The sequence below is a fragment of the Anomaloglossus baeobatrachus genome, chromosome 6, assembly GCF_048569485.1.
Source record: "Anomaloglossus baeobatrachus isolate aAnoBae1 chromosome 6, aAnoBae1.hap1, whole genome shotgun sequence".
NCBI classification, from domain to species: domain Eukaryota; kingdom Metazoa; phylum Chordata; class Amphibia; order Anura; family Aromobatidae; genus Anomaloglossus; species Anomaloglossus baeobatrachus.
The window spans coordinates 92,811,754-92,833,515 of NC_134358.1; positions in this window are offsets into that span (position 1 = coordinate 92,811,754).

Sequence of the window (21,762 nt, forward strand, 5' to 3'; positions counted from 1 at the left end):
AAGAACCGTACTTAGGTGCAGGGAAGTGACCGTCACCGCTAACTGCAGGGAACATCAGCACCGTAGCCGTCCGAGGGACCCGTCCAACCAGCCGTTTGTTTACCGTGAACTGTGTCATCATCCTTGGGCTGAGTGAGTACCTCCGTGCCGGGCGGCACAGCGCTACCCCTGCGTCCCTGCACCTCCACAGGCCCCATAACCCACCTGTCCACCATCCCAACCCCATCACTGGGCCCCGGGACCACCAAACCCCCTACCCACGGAGGGGCCAATCAACAACTAGCTGCTCCATACCACCACTCCCGGGATCCCCAGACAGAGCAGCGGTGGTGTTCACACAATCACCACAACCGTGGGTGGCGTTACGGACAATAAATTATCCCAAAAAAACCAAACCCCTTTCACTCACGGGCGAGGAGCGCCGCTCGAGTCCCCGGGATCCGGCCCATCGCTCGAGTCACCGAGCAGCAGCAGGCCGCAGCAGCAGCGGCAGTCGGACCCGAGCAGTGGGAGAGCTCAGCGTCCCCTCCTCCGCCCACGACACGCACATAGCCTAAAACTCAAACTGCCTGACTCTTATCTCCTCTAACATCATTGATTAAGTCAGGAAGCCCCCAGAGACATTAGATGCCAGCCAATGCCGTAATAATATAATCCATGTGTCTGGACAATTATAATGTAATGTTTATGGTGGAAATTGGAGTTATTGTTCTGAAATCCAGTGTGTAGAAAGGTACAAAAGTGGCACTCTCCATCCAGAAAAAAGTAATATTTATTACAGAAAGGTAAAACATATGGGAGGAAGCAGAAGGCGCATGAGACAACAGCTGTTTTACGTTATACATGCTTCAAGTGGTCCCTTTGTGGGACCGACTGGGAACCGTTGAAGAGTGTATAACGCGAAATGACCATTATCTCATGCACCCTGCATCCTTCAGAATGTTTTAATGTTCTCTAAAAAATATTACCTTTTATGGGTGGAGAGTGCCACTTTTGTACCTTTCTACACAATGGATTTTGATTTGACCCCTTTCGAAGTGTGCACCTTGATTCTGAAGATGTCAGGAACCATACATCCGCCACTTGATCCAAGCTGCAAGTATGTGAGTAGTGCCAAATCTGATTCTCTGTTTTTTTTAGTTACTATTGCTCTAAAAGGTTCCTGTCCATTGACTCATTGTCATATGGTGTTCAGCTCTAAACTTACAAGGTGTCATGGCATCTTCTAACTCTGTTCACACTGCAGAGTCTGACCTCGCCACCGTGCCGGTGATAGTGTCGGGAAGGTGCCGTTGGGCCGGTAAGGGTTAATTACGTACTCACTCAGTCCAATGATGCTGACAACAGTGGTAAACGAAAGTTTTTGATGCCACTGCAGCAGGGAGGGAGCACGCCTGTATCCCATGCTCGTTGGTGTTGCTTGTTAGCCTGTGACCTAGACCTTGGCACCTCTTTCTGAAGTTGGTCACTTTTAGCTTAAAACTAAACGGGTCCCTCTCACCCGTATGACTAACGGAGTCAGCTTGCTCTCAGGGTTCACGCTAGGGATTTTCTGGACAATGCAGTGGGAAAGTCCTATCCACCTCCTTGCGCTAGTACCCCGATTTTAGAGCGGGTGGCGAATGAATCTTGAAGGCTCTGTGTCCGTCAGGTGAATTACCAGGACGCCTGAAGCTACTTCCTGTCCTGGTGTCCACGTACCCCGTCGTGCCCTGGCCAATGCCCGGTGAGGGCACAAGGTCGCCGGCTGTCCTCGACAGTCCGTGCCCCTTGTCACAATCCCCTGCGTCCGGGGTCCAACTGCTACTAGGCCCAGACCAACATCTACTACCTAGTAAATGAGGAGCTCAGCTCCTGACCTCTCCATTTGAGAGTCACTCATCAACTGACTTGTGACCTCTCCTCTTGAGAGTCACTCCTCAACTGACTGTCTCCTAACACTCCTGACCATGCCTTAACCAACACCCCCAAGTGGCCAGCCCTATTCCCTTCAGGCTGTCCACTGGTGTGTCTGGTGAATGTGGTGCAGAGTGTTCCAAGGGTTTTGATTAGCTTGTTCTTAGCAACACCAAGGGTCAGGGACCCGTAACCAAGGAGGAGGTGAATATCATTCAGTAGGGCAGATTGCACAATACCCTTTGACGACCTGATAGGCCAGGGCATCACACCCCCATCACTCGGACAGTTAGGGGCTTCTATTGCCGGAGGGCTAGTTTAGTAGTCCCATTCTCAGATCTATGTCACAAATCGTGATACTCATGGAGTGCTATTTAAAGCTAAGTAGTAAGGACTGTCCTGTTTGATGATTATATGGCCTAATATGGCACAAGAGCAGGGGTTGTCATAATGAGGCAACCTCTTTAAGCTACCTGAACAAGTAGCAGATTTGATGAAAATTTTCTGCAGCATATCCACAGTGAATCTGCAGCATTTCCACATTAAAGGCTCCATGTGTTTACTGTGGATTTTTTTTGTAAATTTTGTTGAGAATTTAATAAAAAACGGTGAAGTCAACATTTAATTCTGCCCAAAAAAATCCGTGACAAACTACATAACTAAATAGTTGGGTTGAAAGAATCTTACAAATGGGTAATCTGATTTTTTTCTAAAAAAGCATCTAATCCCTTTTTAAAACCATCAGCTGTTCTGCTGTGACAAGCTCCTTTGGTATGGTAGACAATCCACAGACTAAAACTTGTTATACTATAAAACTTTTTTAGGCCCCCTTCACACGTTCGTGATTCCGGTATGTATGACATCCATTTTCATACTTACCTGAGACATGGATATACGCAGTCCCATTAAAAGCAACAGGTGTGTCTGTGAGGAGCATATGTGTGTCCGTGTGCTGCACATGGAGACATGTCCGTTTTCTCCTGCAGCAGTGATGTCACACAGACCACAGACTGATGTGATTGTGTGATATCAGTGTGACACGTACCGGAGAAAACAGGTGTCTTTAAAATAAAATGATTTTATATACTCACCTGTCTCCAGCGCTGCTGTCTTCGGTGCTGCTGCCACTTGCTTCCAGGGCCGCTCATTAGGCTCATGAATACTCACTGTACCACGGACCCGGAAACAGCAGCAGCGCTGGAGACAACAGCACCGGGGACAGGTGAGTTAAAATGTTTCTGTTCTCTGTATGCTATCACGGAGAACAGACATGTGCCAAAATCAAAGCACATGGCACACTGCGATACGCACCTTCAACACAGTCTGTGAAAAATGTTAGTGTTTTGCACGGGACGTGTGAAAGAGGCCTTATGGAGATTGAACATTTTCTTCTCCAAACGGAGGAGTGTCCTTTTATTTATATTTATATTTAAAGGGGTTTTATATGAAACAAGTTTTACTATATTTTTTACATAGGCCATTTATGCACTTGTTAACCATTAGACGTCTCCTCTAGTGATGGGCGAGCACAAAAGTGCTGGGGTGCTTGGTGCTCGAATTGAGCAAACCAGAATGCTCCAGTGCTCGACTCAAGTACCGGGCATAATAGGAATCAATGGTGAACTCAAGCATATTTTTTTGCTTGAGTTCTATTACCTGTAATGGACATCACTCCTGGCCACCACAGTCCCAGCAGTAGCAGACATTGCCCGGCAGCCTCCATTCTATCTTTCCAGCCTCCATCAGTCTCCATCCTCCAGCATGCAGCTGGCATCACTGGAAATATCTTTTCTGTTTGCGACGCTCAAATGTCCACCTCCACCCCATCGGTCTAAGTAACTGTGCGGTTAGTTCCATGTGATTCCCCATTCCTCTCTTTTCAGGAGTGAACTACCCACACATTTATTTCAGCTAGGGGGAACATTTGGACAGCGTATATGGAACATAAGTTGTCGTATGATGTCGAATGCACCCACATGATGGAGACTATTTGATGCCGGCGCAACTGATTGGAGGCTGCCGGGCGATGTCTGCTGCTGTGTGGTCTACTGTGGCTGGGGGCTGTGTCCAGCAAGGTAAGAGAACTGGGTTGCACATTTAGCTTGAGCACCTGCAGTACACGATCGAGCACCGAGCATGCCTGAGCACCCTGATGGTTGATCGAGTGCTGAGCAGTGCAGAGCATGTTCGTTCATTACTAATCTCCTCTCAAGACTAAATAAATGTTAATCTTTTAGTCTTTTCTCATAACCAAGATCCTTCACGTCTCTCATTAGTTTAGTAGTTTTTAATTGTTCTTTTTTTAATTCCACGGCATCCTTTCTGTGACCTAGTACTCAGAACTGAACTGCATATTCCATATGAGTAAAGTAATAATAGTGGTAACAGCTGATAGATATTGCATGCTGTTATTTAGTCCTTGATTTTCAAGTACACCAAGGTTCTCCTCTACAAGTGACTCTCCTAGTTTTACTGGTACCCGTATATTAATAGTACCCAGACACATAACTTTACATTTATTCACATTTAACCTCATATGCCAACTGGATGCCCAAACACTCTGGTTGCCCAAATCAGCCGGGAACTTGTGCACATTTTCTATAGGCTACACTTTTCTAGATAGTTTGGTGATATCTCCAAAAATAGAAACAATACTATTAGCCCTTTCCAAACATGTGATGTTATAGTGCTATATGTAATGTGTCACATCCCCATGTATACTGCAGGCTCTGAGTGTCAGATCCCCATGTATACTGCAGGCTCTGAGTCCTAACCATGCATGGGAAATGCAAGCTGTATCACATTGTTGTCATCTTCCTGTAACATCATTGGCTGAAGTGAATTCTAATCACTAACAGCTATTTAAATGCCTTTTTCAATATCTCGAAACAAAACTTAAACAGTGTGATCACAGATATAAGGGAATCTGTCACCAGGATTTTGCAATGTAAGCTGAGGACAGCATGCTACAAGAGTTAAAAAAGAAAAAAAACAACTGTGCTTCTCTTATCAGTGTGCCAGCTATTGTTTACTCATACTAAAGGGTTTATTCCTCTGTGAGTAACAATGGTGGGACTCCTCTGCAAGTGCAGAGGAGACCAACATACCCCCTACTGTGATTGACACCTCACATTCAATGGATAATCTTTATAGAGAGCCTGCTGTGGGGGGATAGCTCTCAGCTCTGCTAAACTGAATTCTGAGATAAGGTCAGAAGGGCTGCACACAGTGATCTAAGTTAATTGTGGTTAATTTCAGAATCTCTTGCCTACATTTTGCTGCTCCCTTATGAAGTAGCAAAAACCTGGTAATAGATTCTCTTTAAGGCTTGGTTCACATACTGTGCTCTATACTGAGCACTTACATCGGAGTTTCTATCTAAATCTCTTAAATACGTCATTCAGACAGAACCCCTGGTGGATCTATTCACTATAATGAGGCAGCAGAGTTACCAAGAACTATTCAGCGGTGTCCAATTTTTCAGGTATGCACAAAACTGGTTGTATATATTTTTGTGCATGCCTAAGGCGGGCTTTGCACACTACGACATCGCAGGTGCGATGTCGGTGGGGTCAAATCGAAAGTGACGCACATCCGGCGTCACTTGCGATGTCGTAGTGTGTAAATCCTAGATGATACGATGAACGAGCGCAATAGCGTCGTTATCGTATCATCGCTGCAGCCTCCGACATTTCCATAATGCCGGTGCAGCGACAGGTGCGATGTTGTTCCTCGTTCCTGCGGCAGCACACATCGCTGTGTATGAAGCCGCAGGAGCGAGGAACTTCACCTTACCTGCCGCCGGCTGCAATGAGAAGGACGGAGGTGGGCGGGATGTTTACATCCTGCTCATCTCCGCCCCTCCGCTTCAATTGGCCGCCTGCCGTGTGACGTCACTGTGACACCGCACGACCCGCCCCCTAAGGAAGGAGGCGGGTCGCCGGCCAGAGGGACGTCGCACGGCAGGTATGTGCGTGTAAAGCTGCCGTAGCGATAATAATCGCTACGGCAGCTTTCACTATATATCGAACGTGCGACGGGGGCGGGACTATCGCTGCAGCATCGGTAACACATTGTTACCGATGTCGCAGCATGCAAAGCCCGCCTAAGAACATGGACTCTGCATGATCAGAGGCCAGACGGAGTTCAATGTAACTTCATCTGCTTCATGATAGGGAATCTTCTGTTGGGGGTTTTGTCATCATGTTTTTCGGAGATTTAGACATAAGCTCCAATGTAAGTGCTCAGCACAGAACACATGATAATGTGAGTCGAGCCATATTGCAATCTTTGGGAGGCAGAATGAGCAAATCAACAAAAGTTTAAGTTCATTTTTCTTTTATGGCATTCACCACATGGTCCATGTACATATTATGTCGGCTTTATTCTTCGGGTCAGTACAAATCTGATTTGTATAAGGTTTTTACACTTTGCTGCTTTTGCACAATAAAATGCTTTTATACCTCCTATCACTTTGGCATTTAAATATTTTAAGAGCTATAAGTTTTCTTTTTTCTGCCAAAAAGCCATGCGAGGGCTTGTGAGTTAAAGTTTTTATTTTTATAATTTTGGGGCACATCAACATTCATTGATTCCTTTCGATTCAGATTTTTGCAAGTCCAAATAAATAAGAAACAGATAAATAAGTAACTGGGTTTTTTTTCCCACCATTTGCCGTATGATAAATGGTTTCCAAGCATTAAACACCTTTTTAAAGTTAACCTGTCAGGTCCGTTATACACCTAGAACAACGAGCAGTTCTGGGTTCATATTGCTAATCCCTGTCCTAACTGTCCCAGCATGTATTTCTAAAGATCCTTTATGAAATGCTAATGAGCGCAGGGACTAGTCAAGGGACATTATTTCCCCACGACTAGTCCTCCCTCCTACTATGTTACCACACCCACAGGGGCGGCCTAACATGCTATTCAATGCCCAGTGTCATCAGCAGTGATGCGCATACCTGTGTCCATTATCACCACCTCAGACGCCGGGTTTAGGGTCAGTGCACATGATAAGAAGTGTGGTAACTTCTGATCATGCGCATTGACCCTAAACCCAGCGTCTGAAGCGATGACAACGGACACAGGTACCTGCGTCACCACCAATGATGCTGGGCATTGAATAGCATGTTAGCACACCCCTGTGAGAACAGCATGGGGAAGATGCCTGGCTCTCTGAAACACAGGTCACTTCTGGGAACAATGTTGTCAGAGTTTAGGCCACTTTGACTTGAGGTCCCCCACCTATTTATGATAACAAGCACAGGTAAAGTAGATAGCTGCGGCTGCTGCTCCCAGCTGTGTGCTTTACCTTGGCTTTTTATAAAAAAATAGAGGCTCTCCCGCGCAATTTAACCCCTTAAGGACGAAGCCAGTTTTGTACTTAATGCACAGACCATTTTTTGTAATTTTGACCAGTGTCACTTTATAAGGTTATAACTCTGGAACGAGTCAATGGATCCCGGTGATTCTGAGATTGTTTTTCGTGACATGTTGGACTTAATGATAGAGGTAAATTTAGGATGATATTGTTTTTATTTTATTTGTGAAAAAATCTGAAATTTGAGAAAAAAATTTAAAATTTTGCAATTTTCAAACTTTTAGTTTTTATGCCCATAAATCAGAGAGGTATGTCACACAAAATAGTTAATAAATAACATTTCCCACATGTCTACTTTAGATCGGCACAATTTTTGAAACAAAATTTTTTGGGGTTAGGAAGTTAGAAGGGTTCAAAGTTCATCAGCAATTTCCCATTTTTTCAACAAAATTTACAAAACCATTTTTTAGGGACCACATCCCATTTGAAGTGACTTTGAGAGGCCTGGGTGAAAGAAAATACCCAAAAGTGACACAATTCTAAAAACTGCACCCCTCAAGGTACTCAAAACCACATCCAAGAAGTTTATTAACCCTTCAGGTGGTTCACAGGAACTAAAGTAATGTGGAATGAAAAAAAATAAAAATTAACATTTTACCTAAAAATGTTGCTTTAGCACTAATTTTCTTACTTTTTCAAGAGGTAACACCAAAAATTGGACCACACACTTAACCCACTTTCTTATGAGCGCACCAATACCCCACATGTGGTCAGAAACCTTTGTTTGGGTAAATGGGAGGGCTTGGAACGAAAGGAGCAATATTTGAATTTTGGAAAGCAAAGTTGGCTGAAACAGATTGCGGGCACCATGTTGCATTTACAGATCCCCTAAGGTTCCTAAACAGCAGGAACCCCCCTCAAGTGACCCCATTTTGGAAACTAGACCCCTTAATGCTTCTATTGAGGGGTATAGTGAGCATTTTGGACCCACAGGTACTTCACAGATTTTGATAATGTTACGTTGTCATATTGAAAATTATCATTTTTTTCTCAAAAATGTTGCTTTAGCATCAATTTTCTCACTTTTTCAAGAGGTAATTCCAAACATTTTACCCAAATGTTTGTTACCCACTTTTTTATGAGTGCGGTGATACCTCACATGTGGTCTGAAACCTTCTTTTGGGCAAATGGTAGGGCTTGGAACGAAAGGAGCAATATTTGAATTTTGGAAAGGAAATTTGGCTGAAAAAGATTGCAGGCACCATGTCGCATTTGGAGGACCCCTAAGGTACGTAAACAGCAAAAAAACACCACAAGTGACCCCATATTGGAAACTAGACCTCTCAAGGAATTTATCTAGATGTTTGGTGAGTACCCTGAACCCCCAGGTGCTTCACAGAAGTTTATAACGTTGAGCCATGAATCAACCAGGTAGCTTTTTTTTTCACAAGGGTGACAGGAAAAAAATCACCATGAAATTTATTGTGCAATTTCTCCTGAGTTTGGTGATATCTTATATGTGGTGGAAATCAACTGTTTGGGCACACGGCAGGGCTCGGAAGGGAAGGAGTGCCATTTGACTGCAAAATTGTCTGGAATCAATAGCAGACACCATGTTATATTAGGAGAGCCCCTGAGGTGCCTAAACAGTGAAGGTCCCCCACAAGTGACCCCATTCTGGAAAATAGACACCTCAAGGATTTTATCTAGATGTTTGGTGAGTACCCTGAACCCCCAGGTGCTTCACAGAAGTTTATAATGTTGAGCTGCGAAAATAAAAAAAATACATTTTTACCACAAAATTGTTACTTCAACCAGATAGCTTTTTTTTAACAAGAGTAAAAGGAAAAAAATCAGCATAAAATTATTGTTCAATTTCTCCTGAGTATGCTGATACCTTATGTGTGGTGGAAATCAACTGTTTGTGTGCACAGCAGGGCTCGGAAGGGAAAAAGTGCCATTTGACTGAACATTTGGCTGGAATAATTAGTGGACGCTATGTCGCATTTGGAAAGCCCCTAAGGTACCTAAACAGCAGAGGTCCCCCACAAGTGACCCCATTCTGGAAACAAAACACCTCAAGGCTTTTATCTGGGTGTATATTGAGCATTTTGAATCCACGAATACTTCACAGAATTTGATAAGCTTAGGTTGCCATATTGAAAATTTTCATTTTTTTCACAAAAATGTTTCTTAGCATCCCATTTCTCACTTTTTCAAGAGTCAACAACAAAACGTGGACCCCACAGGTTTTTATCCAATTTCTTGTGAGCGCAGAGATACCCTATATGTGGCCAAAAACCTCTGTTTGGATAAATGGGAGGGCTTGGAATGGAAGGAGCACCATTTGAATTTTGGAAAAGTTGAAATAAATTGCGCGCACCATGTCACATTATCAGGGCCTCTTGGGTACCTATACATCAGAAACCCCCCCACAAGTGACCCCATTTTGGAAACTGGACCCCTCAAGGATTTTATTCAGAAGTATAGTAAGCATTTTAAATCCACAGGTACTTCACAAAAATGTTGCTGTAGCAACAATATTCTCACTGTTAGGCTATGTGGCCATGATCCAGCGACACGGCGTCTAGTACACAGTGTCAGCCTTCCTGCAGAGATGTGAGTGTTGTCCACGGGAGAACGCAGCTGCCCATGCCCAGGATTTGGGTTCAGGCTGCTGTGGACTTTAGTTCTATTCTACCTGCAGATAACACTCATCTCCGCAGCATAAATTGACATGCTGAGGCTCGGGAAACTGTGCCACAGGTCGATTTATGCTGCGGAGAAAAGAAGCACAGTGAGCATCAGATTTCTAAAAATCCTTCTAACTGAATAGGATAACTGAAGTGAGCACTAATATATATATATATGAGTGCAAGCCAAAAATACATACTATATATAAGAATAAGGCTGCACATCAAACTTAGATAATGGTATAATGCCTCAAGCATATGGAAAAATATTGGAATATACAATGAAAAATGCTACTTGCTAATTTGAACATGTGAATAATGAATTGCATACCTGCCATGAATATTAGGAAAAAGGAGATATTTAGCAATCGCATTGATCAATGTAACTGAGCCCCAAGGCCTCGTCAAGGCATACCTCTATATTGGGGTCCCTAGCTCTGTGACCCTAACTGTGTGTCATCTCATTGCAATTAAAAACTGCTATGGGTGGAGAGGGGTAACTAAGGACTTTCTTATATAGGAGATGGAAAAAACATGGCCGAAAGGGGCGGAGCTGTGTTCACATTCAGAAAAAAAAAATTACATATAACTGAATAGGATAACTGAAGTGAGCACTAATATATATATATATGAGTGCAAGCCAAAAATACATACTATATATAAGAATAAGGCTGCACATCAAACTTAGATAATGGTATAATGCCTCAAGCATATGGAAAAATATTGGAATATACAATGAAAAATGCTACTTGCTAATTTGAACATGTGAATAATGAATTGCATACCTGCCATGAATATTAGGAAAAAGGAGATATTTAGCAATCGCATTGATCAATGTAACTGAGCCCCAAGGCCTCGTCAAGGCATATCTCTATATTGGGGTCCCTAGCTCTGTGACCCTAACTGTGTGTCATCTCATTGCAATTAAAAACTGCTATGGGTGGAGAGGGGTAACTAAGGACTTTCTTATATAGGAGATGGAAAAAACATGGCCGAAAGGGGCGGAGCTGTGTTCACATTCAGAAAAAAAAATTACATATAACTGAATAGGATAACTGAAGTGAGCACTAATATATATATATATGAGTGCAAGCCAAAAATACATACTATATATAAGAATAAGGCTGCACATCAAACTTAGATAATGGTATAATGCCTCAAGCATATGGAAAAATATTGGAATATACAATGAAAAATGCTACTTGCTAATTTGAACATGTGAATAATGAATTGCATACCTGCCATGAATATTAGGAAAAAGGAGATATTTAGCAATCGCATTGATCAATGTAACTGAGCCCCAAGGCCTCGTCAAGGCATATCTCTATATTGGGGTCCCTAGCTCTGTGACCCTAACTGTGTGTCATCTCATTGCAATTAAAAACTGCTATGGGTGGAGAGGGGTAACTAAGGACTTTCTTATATAGGAGATGGAAAAAACATGGCCGAAAGGGGCGGAGCTGTGTTCACATTCAGAAAAAAAAAATTACATATAACTGAATAGGATAACTGAAGTGAGCACTAATATATATATATATGAGTGCAAGCCAAAAATACATACTATATATAAGAATAAGGCTGCACATCAAACTTAGATAATGGTATAATGCCTCAAGCATATGGAAAAATATTGGAATATACAATGAAAAATGCTACTTGCTAATTTGAACATGTGAATAATGAATTGCATACCTGCCATGAATATTAGGAAAAAGGAGATATTTAGCAATCGCATTGATCAATGTAACTGAGCCCCAAGGCCTCGTCAAGGCATATCTCTATATTGGGGTCCCTAGCTCTGTGACCCTAACTGTGTGTCATCTCATTGCAATTAAAAACTGCTATGGGTGGAGAGGGGTAACTAAGGACTTTCTTATATAGGAGATGGAAAAAACATGGCCGAAAGGGGCGGAGCTGTGTTCACATTCAGAAAAAAAAATTACATATAACTGAATAGGATAACTGAAGTGAGCACTAATATATATATATATGAGTGCAAGCCAAAAATACATACTATATATAAGAATAAGGCTGCACATCAAACTTAGATAATGGTATAATGCCTCAAGCATATGGAAAAATATTGGAATATACAATGAAAAATGCTACTTGCTAATTTGAACATGTGAATAATGAATTGCATACCTGCCATGAATATTAGGAAAAAGGAGATATTTAGCAATCGCATTGATCAATGTAACTGAGCCCCAAGGCCTCGTCAAGGCATATCTCTATATTGGGGTCCCTAGCTCTGTGACCCTAACTGTGTGTCATCTCATTGCAATTAAAAACTGCTATGGGTGGAGAGGGGTAACTAAGGACTTTCTTATATAGGAGATGGAAAAAACATGGCCGAAAGGGGCGGAGCTGTGTTCACATTCAGAAAAAAAATTACATATAACTGAATAGGATAACTGAAGTGAGCACTAATATATATATATATATGAGTGCAAGCCAAAAATACATACTATATATAAGAATAAGGCTGCACATCAAACTTAGATAATGGTATAATGCCTCAAGCATATGGAAAAATATTGGAATATACAATGAAAAATGCTACTTGCTAATTTGAACATGTGAATAATGAATTGCATACCTGCCATGAATATTAGGAAAAAGGAGATATTTAGCAATCGCATTGATCAATGTAACTGAGCCCCAAGGCCTCGTCAAGGCATATCTCTATATTGGGGTCCCTAGCTCTGTGACCCTAACTGTGTGTCATCTCATTGCAATTAAAAACTGCTATGGGTGGAGAGGGGTAACTAAGGACTTTCTTATATAGGAGATGGAAAAAACATGGCCGAAAGGGGCGGAGCTGTGTTCACATTCAGAAAAAAAAATTACATATAACTGAATAGGATAACTGAAGTGAGCACTAATATATATATATATGAGTGCAAGCCCAAAATACATACTATATATAAGAATAAGGCTGCACATCAAACTTAGATAATGGTATAATGCCTCAAGCATATGGAAAAATATTGGAATATACAATGAAAAATGCTACTTGCTAATTTGAACATGTGAATAATGAATTGCATACCTGCCATGAATATTAGGAAAAAGGAGATATTTAGCAATCGCATTGATCAATGTAACTGAGCCCCAAGGCCTCGTCAAGGCATATCTCTATATTGGGGTCCCTAGCTCTGTGACCCTAACTGTGTGTCATCTCATTGCAATTAAAAACTGCTATGGGTGGAGAGGGGTAACTAAGGACTTTCTTATATAGGAGATGGAAAAAACATGGCCGAAAGGGGCGGAGCTGTGTTCACATTCAGAAAAAAAATTACATATAACTGAATAGGATAACTGAAGTGAGCACTAATATATATATATATATGAGTGCAAGCCAAAAATACATACTATATATAAGAATAAGGCTGCACATCAAACTTAGATAATGGTATAATGCCTCAAGCATATGGAAAAATATTGGAATATACAATGAAAAATGCTACTTGCTAATTTGAACATGTGAATAATGAATTGCATACCTGCCATGAATATTAGGAAAAAGGAGATATTTAGCAATCGCATTGATCAATGTAACTGAGCCCCAAGGCCTCGTCAAGGCATATCTCTATATTGGGGTCCCTAGCTCTGTGACCCTAACTGTGTGTCATCTCATTGCAATTAAAAACTGCTATGGGTGGAGAGGGGTAACTAAGGACTTTCTTATATAGGAGATGGAAAAAACATGGCCGAAAGGGGCGGAGCTGTGTTCACATTCAGAAAAAAAAAAAAAATTACATATAACTGAATAGGATAACTGAAGTGAGCACTAATATATATATATATATATGAGTGCAAGCCAAAAATACATACTATATATAAGAATAAGGCTGCACATCAAACTTAGATAATGGTATAATGCCTCAAGCATATGGAAAAATATTGGAATATACAATGAAAAATGCTACTTGCTAATTTGAACATGTGAATAATGAATTGCATACCTGCCATGAATATTAGGAAAAAGGAGATATTTAGCAATCGCATTGATCAATGTAACTGAGCCCCAAGGCCTCGTCAAGGCATATCTCTATATTGGGGTCCCTAGCTCTGTGACCCTAACTGTGTGTCATCTCATTGCAATTAAAAACTGCTATGGGTGGAGAGGGGTAACTAAGGACTTTCTTATATAGGAGATGGAAAAAACATTGCCGAAAGGGGCAGAGCTGTGTTCACATTCAGAAAAAAAATTACATATAACTGAATAGGATAACTGAAGTGAGCACTAATATATATATATGAGTGCAAGCCAAAAATACATACTATATATAAGAATAAGGCTGCACATCAAACTTAGATAATGGTATAATGCCTCAAGCATATGGAAAAATATTGGAATATACAATGAAAAATGCTACTTGCTAATTTGAACATGTGAATAATGAATTGCATACCTGCCATGAATATTAGGAAAAAGGAGATATTTAGCAATCGCATTGATCAATGTAACTGAGCCCCAAGGCCTCGTCAAGGCATATCTCTATATTGGGGTCCCTAGCTCTGTGACCCTAACTGTGTGTCATCTCATTGCAATTAAAAACTGCTATGGGTGGAGAGGGGTAACTAAGGACTTTCTTATATAGGAGATGGAAAAAACATGGCCGAAAGGGGCGGAGCTGTGTTCACATTCAGAAAAAAAAATTACATATAACTGAATAGGATAACTGAAGTGAGCACTAATATATATATATATGAGTGCAAGCCAAAAATACATACTATATATAAGAATAAGGCTGCACATCAAACTTAGATAATGGTATAATGCCTCAAGCATATGGAAAAATATTGGAATATACAATGAAAAATGCTACTTGCTAATTTGAACATGTGAATAATGAATTGCATACCTGCCATGAATATTAGGAAAAAGGAGATATTTAGCAATCGCATTGATCAATGTAACTGAGCCCCAAGGCCTCGTCAAGGCATATCTCTATATTGGGGTCCCTAGCTCTGTGACCCTAACTGTGTGTCATCTCATTGCAATTAAAAACTGCTATGGGTGGAGAGGGGTAACTAAGGACTTTCTTATATAGGAGATGGAAAAAACATGGCCGAAAGGGGCGGAGCTGTGTTCACATTCAGAAAAAAAAAAAAAAAATTACATATAACTGAATAGGATAACTGAAGTGAGCACTAATATATATATATATGAGTGCAAGCCAAAAATACATACTATATATAAGAATAAGGCTGCACATCAAACTTAGATAATGGTATAATGCCTCAAGCATATGGAAAAATATTGGAATATACAATGAAAAATGCTACTTGCTAATTTGAACATGTGAATAATGAATTGCATACCTGCCATGAATATTAGGAAAAAGGAGATATTTAGCAATCGCATTGATCAATGTAACTGAGCCCCAAGGCCTCGTCAAGGCATATCTCTATATTGGGGTCCCTAGCTCTGTGACCCTAACTGTGTGTCATCTCATTGCAATTAAAAACTGCTATGGGTGGAGAGGGGTAACTAAGGACTTTCTTATATAGGAGATGGAAAAAACATGGCCGAAAGGGGCGGAGCTGTGTTCACATTCAGAAAAAAAAAAATTACATATAACTGAATAGGATAACTGAAGTGAGCACTAATATATATATATATATGAGTGCAAGCCAAAAATACATACTATATATAAGAATAAGGCTGCACATCAAACTTAGATAATGGTATAATGCCTCAAGCATATGGAAAAATATTGGAATATACAATGAAAAATGCTACTTGCTAATTTGAACATGTGAATAATGAATTGCATACCTGCCATGAATATTAGGAAAAAGGAGATATTTAGCAATCGCATTGATCAATGTAACTGAGCCCCAAGGCCTCGTCAAGGCATATCTCTATATTGGGGTCCCTAGCTCTGTGACCCTAACTGTGTGTCATCTCATTGCAATTAAAAACTGCTATGGGTGGAGAGGGGTAACTAAGGACTTTCTTATATAGGAGATGGAAAAAACATGGCCGAAAGGGGCGGAGCTGTGTTCACATTCAGAAAAAAAAAATTACATATAACTGAATAGGATAACTGAAGTGAGCACTAATATATATATATATGAGTGCAAGCCAAAAATACATACTATATATAAGAATAAGGCTGCACATCAAACTTAGATAATGGTATAATGCCTCAAGCATATGGAAAAATATTGGAATATACAATGAAAAATGCTACTTGCTAATTTGAACATGTGAATAATGAATTGCATACCTGCCATGAATATTAGGAAAAAGGAGATATTTAGCAATCGCATTGATCAATGTAACTGAGCCCCAAGGCCTCGTCTAGGCAGTTTTTAATTGCAATGAGATGACACACAGTTAGGGTCACAGAGCTAGGGACCCCAATATAGAGATATGCCTTGACGAGGCCTTGGGGCTCAGTTACATTGATCAATGCGATTGCTAAATATCTCCTTTTTCCTAATATTCATGGCAGGTATGCAATTCATTATTCACATGTTCAAATTAGCAAGTAGCATTTTTCATTGTATATTCCAATATTTTTCCATATGCTTGAGGCATTATACCATTATCTAAGTTTGATGTGCAGCCTTATTCTTATATATAGTATGTATTTTTGGCTTGCACTCATATATATATATATTAGTGCTCACTTCAGTTATCCTATTCAGTTATATGTAATTTTTTTTCTGAATGTGAACACAGCTCCGCCCCTTTCGGCCATGTTTTTTCCATCTCCTTTATAAGAAAGTCCTTAGTTACCCCTCTCCACCCATAGCAGTTTTTAATTGCAATGAGATGACACACAGTTAGGGTCACAGAGCTAGGGACCCCAATATAGAGATATGCCTTGACGAGGCCTTGGGGCTCAGTTACATTGATCAATGCGATTGCTAAACATCTCCTTTTTCCTAATATTCATGGCAGGTATGCAATTCATTATTCACATGTTCAAATTAGCAAGTAGCATTTTTCATTGTATATTCCAATATTTTTCCATATGCTTGAGGCATTATACCATTATCTAAGTTTGATGTGCAGCCTTATTCTTATATATAGTATGTATTTTTGGCTTGCACTCATATATATATATATTAGTGCTCACTTCAGTTATCCTATTCAGTTATATGTAATTTTTTTTTTTCTGAATGTGAACACAGCTCCGCCCCTTTCGGCCATGTTTTTTCCATCTCCTATATAAGAAAGTCCTTAGTTACCCCTCTCCACCCATAGCAGTTTTTAATTGCAATGAGATGACACACAGTTAGGGTCACAGAGCTAGGGACCCCAATATAGAGATATGCCTTGACGAGGCCTTGGGGCTCAGTTACATTGATCAATGCGATTGCTAAATATCTCCTTTTTCCTAATATTCATGGCAGGTATGCAATTCATTATTCACATGTTCAAATTAGCAAGTAGCATTTTTCATTGTATATTCCAATATTTTTCCATATGCTTGAGGCATTATACCATTATCTAAGTTTGATGTGCAGCCTTATTCTTATATATAGTATGTATTTTTGGCTTGCACTCATATATATATATATATTAGTGCTCACTTCAGTTATCCTATTCAGTTATATGTAATTTTTTTTTCTGAATGTGAACACAGCTCCGCCCCTTTCGGCCATGTTTTTTCCATCTCCTATATAAGAAAGTCCTTAGTTACCCCTCTCCACCCATAGCAGTTTTTAATTGCAATGAGATGACACACAGTTAGGGTCACAGAGCTAGGGACCCCAATATAGAGATATGCCTTGACGAGGCCTTGGGGCTCAGTTACATTGATCAATGCGATTGCTAAATATCTCCTTTTTCCTAATATTCATGGCAGGTATGCAATTCATTATTCACATGTTCAAATTAGCAAGTAGCATTTTTCATTGTATATTCCAATATTTTTCCATATGCTTGAGGCATTATACCATTATCTAAGTTTGATGTGCAGCCTTATTCTTATATATTCTAAAAATCCTTCCACTGTGCTTCTACTGACAACGTAGTGCTATGGATGCAGGGAAAACACTGCGCCCAAAACGCTGCAAACCCTGATTGTGGGCACATAGCCTAAAATGCTACAATGGGTGAATGGATAGATGTCAAACATATATAACGTCCCACCCCCTGTATAATTCTAAGCTGGTGCCCTTCAGTGCCTTTCATGTGGCACTAAAGGATGCCTAGCCTTGTATTTAGCCCAAAAAGAAAAAAAATAATTAAAATAAATGACGTGGGGTCCCCCCTATTTTTGATAGCCAGCTAGGGTAAAGCAGACAGCTGTAGCCTGCAAACCACAGCTGACAGCTTCATCTTGTCTGGTGATCAATTTGGAGGGCTCTCCAGGCTGTTTTTTTAATTATTTATAAATAAATGATTAAAAACCAAACAAACGTGGGGTCCCCCCAAATTAGATCACCAGCCAAGGTGAAGCTGACAGCTGGGGTCTGGTATTCTCAGGGTGGGAAGAGCCATGGTTATTGGACTCTTCCCAGCCTAAAAATAGCAGGCCGCAGCCACCCCAGAAGGGGCGCATCCATTAGATGTGCCAATCCTGGCGCTTCGCCCCAACTCATCCCGTTGCCCTGGTGCGGTGGCAAATAGGGAAATAAATGGGGTTGATACCAGATGTATAATGTCACCTGGCATAAAGCCCAGCAATTAGTGATGTCACGGCATCTATCTGATACCAGAAATAACTAATTGACAGTAATAAAAAAAAAAATTGACAACAAAAAAAAATTTATTTGAAAAAACACTCCCCAAAATATTCCCTCTTTCACCAATTTAATGAAAAGAAAAAAAAATCGGGTCCCCTGTAATCCATTTTGGATGTCCCACGATGATTCTGGACCTTCTAGAATATGGAGGGCATGTTCAGGGAACGTATTCCCCATTTTCTAGGAGTGCAGACCCTCCATTTGAGGAGAGTGGGTGCAAAGAATTTGCAATCACCCTCCCCGGGTCACAGCTGCAGTGTGCCGAGCAGCAGCAGCCAGCGTCTCTGAACACAGGAAGCTGAGCTGTCAGCTGCTCTGCACGTGTGACCAGCGTCTGTTGTGAAGGAGGGGGGATCGCGGTGGATGAAGGCTGGGGAAGGTACGGGGGACACCGGGGTGATATAGAGGGTGACCTGGCAGGACCTGCGGAGCAGTTTTCTGTCGTATGTGTCACAGCACATGCGACAGAAACCAGAGGAAAAGGGTAAATGCGGCCGGTGCGCTGCTGTGCGCGCCGTTGTGTGCGCGGCCATCTTGGATTTTCGGGAGGGGGGGTCGGGAGGGTTGGGGGGGACACTTTGGCGACACCGGGGGACCGGAGGGGACCGGGGAGGAGATTTATCTCCCTTCTGACATGTTTGTTTATGCCAGATAGCGCTGTCATTTACTGTACGGTGATCATCGGTATACGGTGTATACCGGTCATCACATGAGCGGGGACTGGAAAAAACGGCCTGAATCATGATCTCCAGGGTCTCAGCTACCCCTGGCAGCTGAGACCCCGGAAATTTTCAGACTCTGGGGGGCGCTAGACCCTTTTTTCCGACCACCGTTAAAAAGCGGCGGATCGGAAGAAGTACCCTAATTTATTGACATTAAAAGGCGTATCGGCGGTCGTTAAGGGGTTAAAAAAACAATTATTTGAAAAAATGAGGTAGGCTCCTGCCCTTTATTGATAACCAGGAAAGATAAAGCAGACAGCTAGAGACTGGTATTCTCAGGCTTGGAAAGTCCATGGTTATTAGTCCCTCCCCAGCCTAAAAATAGGAAAATGTCAGAAATCACAGCTGCCATCAAGCCCTGTGTTGGTAATGGAGAGGTGTCTATGAGACCCACCCAATTACCAACCCTGTAAGTAAAAAAAAACATACAAACACACAAAAATACTTTTTTTTAAATAATAATAATAATAATAATAATAATAATAATAATAGTAGTAATAATAATAATAATAATAATAATAATAATAAAACACACCCTCTTTCACCAATTTATTAACCCCCAAAATACCCCCACAGGTCTGACATAATCGACACAACATCCCACGGCAATCCCAACTCTGCTATATCCAGAAGCTGCAGTAATGGATAACACAACCAATCACTGCAGCTTATGGGGCACCAAGTGTACCAAATGTGACAGCCAATGAACATGCTGCTGGATTGCTAGACTGCCCAATTCCGTGATTTGACAGCATAGCAGTCCGACAATCCGGCAGTCAGGTCACCGAAGTTCACACTCTCCCTCTGCTCTTACTGAATTCAGTTCACAGGTATGTGATTTTTTTTTCTGAAGGAGAAAGTTTTTACAAAATGTGTTGAAAATAACACAACAGCGCGACATTATCTTATTCCCTACCATACTTACATACTTACTTGCATACAATGCTTCCACGTGGGGCTGCAGCAGTCAGAATTCCATACTGTTATAGTGATTGTGACTATCACAACCTTTCAAGGTGAAACTTGCCTGTCTTCTTGTCCTGGTATAAATAACCCCCAGATAAGACCCTATTGGCGCTCCGCATTTTCTTCTTGGATTGTCTGTATTAAGGAGCTGGAGGTGATGTGTCGCCCAGGGTTATGGGCTACTCGGTCCCGGGCGGTGAGTAGCTGGGGAATGTCACTTTGGTGGCCCTTGCCTGCTCCCAAGCCCTGGGTGCTTTTTAAAAGGGGAATATTTGCAGGGGAATTGAATAATGTTCACACGTGACGCCACTTGCGGTGTTGCGGCTGTTTGGATGGAGCCGCCGCTGCACAGTTTTCACTACTGGGGCTGGTGTTAGTGTCAGCCTGGATGTTAGGCCCTCCACAAGCAGGGTCGGGACCCAGAGGATAGGTGATGCAGATGGGTGTTGAAAGAAGGCCACATAAGGGGTTTCAGTGTAACTGGTTCTTTTACTCACTGCAAGCTGGTAATTTGTCACCCGAGGCTGGCTGGTCTTAATCACAGGTCCCCTAGTACCAGTGTCGGTTTAGTGACCTGGTGGCTTCTTTCCCCTGCACCTGTCTTTGGTTGGTGGGTCGACGTGGCTTGGAATGGCTGGGGGTCCCCTCCTGGTGGTCTTCTACAGCAGTCCGTATGACGGTAGCGTGAACCCTGTGGGGTTGGAGTCTCTGGTCCTGTCCCCGGTTTTCCCGTTTCTTCTGTGTCCCGAACTTCAAGGTTAGTGAGGTTCTTGATAGTCCCCTCACTGTGCAGATTTTATCAGGTCTGCCTGGAGCGCTTGCCTGACCTACTATTCTGTACCCCGTTGGTGCATAGTTCCGGGAGTACTCCACGGTACTCCACCGGCAACTAACCACCTGGGCCCTCAGGTCACTGTTCACTCTTGACAGTCCTTCCTCTCTCTTTCACTGTCACTGCTCGACTGACTATTGTCCACTGTCCACTGTCTGCCCCTCCCACCTGGTCGTCTAGAGGACTGAATTGGCTCCACTTCTAGGCGGCCATCCATTGGTCTAGCCCAGTACCATTCTATGGGAAATTTTGGGAAAACAGGGATTATCTGGAGTGTGTGGTTGTTACCGGCACTGGTCTTCTGGGTCCCTAGGGAGTAGGAAACAAAACCAATTGAATGATTAGGTCCATAATATCAACACCCATATATATGAACGGTCACCAGAAAAGACCACAAAAACAGCAAAAAGACCTTCATATTATATAATTATTGCACCTCTATCTAAATTAATATTACAAAACAAATTTCATTTTATAACAAGGTGCAAATTTATTCATGAATATACAAAGTTAATACAAGGGATAGTAGCAAAAGAAGCACAGAGCACACAGTAGTGTTGGTGGACACATATTAAAAACAGGGGGGCGCGCCTGGGGGGTTAAACCCAGAACCATG